Raw genomic sequence first — 3,018 nt, forward strand, 5'->3', positions numbered from 1 at the left:
TTGAGAACAAGCTGCGGTCTGAAAGGGAGCTCCAGGTATATTCCTCTGCTCTTAGATCTCACATGCAGTACCTGATCACCCTCGTGTCAGTCAGCAGCACAAACTACTCTGAAGTGTAGCCACCCCTGCCAACACTCGTGCCAAACACCCGCTAGACAAGAAGCCAACTCACCTACACATGTACTTCTGTCCTAGTGTGGGAACCTTCCATTTAGGTTAGCAAGCATGTTGCAACAGTGCAGGATAAATTAGATTTGATCAGTTTAAACAAATGTTTGTTTAAACCCCTAAAGTCCAATATTAAACTAGTGACTACTCACATGATAAGGTAAATTGTTAAGTGTGATAAGACAAAAGGAGAAGCATGCAATCCTCTCCCAGTAGAGTTTTCAAGAGTGGGAGCGGGGAGCCTACAGTGTTTTAGGAAGACTGAACAGTGCTTTCTGGATTCAAAATATGTTATGAACCAACAGGTGTCTCCCAGGGAAGCAGCATTTCTCCACCAGCAAAATGGAGTAGTGGCAAAGAGATTTTTTTTAAAAATGAACAGCTGGTATAGCCTTGTTATTTAGGGTTTGTTTGTACCAAAGAAAGTGCATGGCTAGAACAAGATTCTTTTTTTCTCCTTGTTATTCAGCAGCTATTTTTGTAGATGCTAAGATTTAAGACCTGGGAAGTCCATGAAAAGTTAATGACTTCTAGCATAAGTGTTAACATTTTATAGCGCTTCTGCTCTGAAGAGGGCCCTGAACTATTTGCAATCCAAACCTCACAGAGCTGTTACACAGACAACCAAAGTAGCAGTCTAGAAAGCAAGTTTAATGCCAACCTGAAGAACCACCTGCAAATATGGCATTCAATCAACTAAATCCAGGGATGTCACCTCCACCCAAACTGCATCCCATTACTAAAAACAGAAAACCACCAAGCTATAGAAGTCAAGTACTTGCCTATTAACCTATCTGCTCGATTCCAGGTCCTTAGGGCTCGTAGCAAAGGAGAACAATAATACAGAAAGCACCAGAGGGGCACATACTGCTTGACATATTATCTGAACACAGATATAAGCATTCAGGGAGTCTTATTTTTCTCACTGAAAAAGGGACAAATCTCAAGAACGGAGCAATCCCTGTTCTTCCCATTTAAAAAAAAATAATAATAATCAGACTCGATGCACTAACAAGGAAACAATATGAAAATCAGAGTATTGGCAGAAGGCTTGCTTGAGGGTCCAATAGACTATCCTCTACACAACACACTAGGGACCAGATTTTAGCCAAGTTAGTTTCCAAAATGGTGAGACTTAAACAGAAAGTGAAAGCAGAACTCCTTGCTGTATGGATTTAGCCCTCAGATCTCATAATCTTACCCATCATTGAGAAGGTCACACATCTCAGCCTGGGCAAAAGAACAAAGCAGTAGAAAAGAAGAAAAGTAGGAAGAGGAGGAGAAAAAGCAAAGAGAAGGAAGAAAGCTAGAAGAAACAGGAAAAGGTGGAACGTGAAATGCAAGGATGCCAGACTTTCATGTGTTAGACCTATTTTCTCTAAGTGGATATTTGATCATCATTGGGCCAAACCAGAGAACTGCTTATCTTGCTGGTATCCTCGTAGGAGGAAGCTATTTACCCCAGCTCTGCCACCCTGCTTAAAAATATAACATTTTACACCTGCTTCCACAATACAGAGTTGTATCAGAAGCCAGACTTGACATCGAAATGCTGAGACTGGACTGGGGAACTGTGCGTGCGTGGAACCAAGTCTCCACAACACAGAGCACCGTGCAATGAAGTCCCTGCACTAAAGCTACTTGGAAGAGCAGGTTAAAACGACATGTCCCGAAAGAATCCTGCATACTTTAAAAAACAAACCTTCACTCCAAAATGGATTCACTTAGTCAAGTCCCAGACTTTTAAAGCTGCTTCTGTTCTGAAGAGTTTCTCTTATTAGGGCTCTGCACAATGCAGTGGCATTCCCACAGGCAGCAGCATCACCAGGAGATAAATACAACATACCATTATCACACATTGCTAAGCCTGCATAAAACCACATAAGCCAGCCTCTGGCAAGAAAGTCTGAACTGTCCTTCACTCAGCACATGTGGACAGGACCTTTCTCCAAAAGCTGCAACAATGACAGCCCAAGAACCGTCAAATAATCAGCACGAGAAACTCTGCATGAAATGGGGAGGTGTGCCTCCTTCAGTACAGGACTAGCCCAGAGAATCAACAGCCATCAAGAGGCAAACACATTCCACCCTCTTATTTCTAATCTGGCTAGATAGCACCTATCCAAACCATCAAAGTCACGTGACTAGGACCTGTACAGTGAGTGTGCAAAGTGTACTGAAAGTTTCCCTACCGGAGTTGTACAAACTCATGCTGGAGGGGTTTACTAGGGCTGTTTTGGGCTGGCAGCCTAGAACGGTTAAACCAAGACTGCTCAGAGAAGGGCACTTACAAAGGTAGAGATGACGTTTCTTGCTTCTACCTGGGAAGTAAGTAGAAGTACTGTATGTTCATCTCAGATGATTTTTTACCTTCTTGTACATGCCAGTTTTAGTAACATCTCCATGACCTAATTGGGCAAGATATACAAGATAAACCGAGACCTAGGCACAACAGCCTATAGAGCACAAGAGCCTTCTGTTTAGGGTTTAAACGCAGATGAAATTGTAGAAAAACACGTCCTTAAATTAAGCCACCTTGCTAGTCCAAAACGCAGTATAAGACTTCGGTCCGTTGCTGAAGGTCCAATTTCAAAGTCCGTACTCTGGTGATCACGTTGATTTGTGGCCATGTACTTTCACTTCACTACAAAGCATTTACACCGTGGACAGTTGTCAACTGAAGTCTCAAACAATATACAAGCGATTATTGTGTTTAGCAGCTGCCTGCTGAGTTCAGTAAAGAAGCAAGTCCACAAATATAAGTTTCCTCCCACACAAGCAGAGATTACTAGTTGTTTTTGTTTTTTTTGTTGGTGATTTTTTGTTTTGTTCCGGGGGGGGGGGGGGGGG

At 42.5% G+C, this 3,018-nt stretch overlaps 1 protein-coding gene and 1 long non-coding RNA gene across 3 annotated transcripts in view; one reads left to right on the forward strand and one right to left on the reverse strand.

Moving 5' to 3' along the window:
* The window catches only part of LARP4 (La ribonucleoprotein domain family member 4), a 34,449-nt gene that overhangs the window by 10,531 nt on the left and 20,900 nt on the right, over positions 1 to 3,018 (reverse strand). The gene's annotated exons all lie outside the window — the stretch shown is intronic.
* The window catches only part of LOC109293329, an 18,278-nt gene continuing 15,266 nt past the window's right edge, over positions 7 to 3,018 (forward strand). Inside the window, exon 1 of the long non-coding RNA XR_002096301.1 lies at positions 7 to 215. This is a non-coding gene — a long non-coding RNA (uncharacterized LOC109293329). The remainder of the gene's footprint in view (positions 216 to 3,018) is intronic.

Source organism: Gavialis gangeticus, unplaced genomic scaffold (genome assembly GCF_001723915.1).
Source record: "Gavialis gangeticus isolate Ggan-Ray unplaced genomic scaffold, GavGan_comp1, whole genome shotgun sequence".
Lineage (NCBI taxonomy): Eukaryota > Metazoa > Chordata > Crocodylia > Gavialidae > Gavialis > Gavialis gangeticus.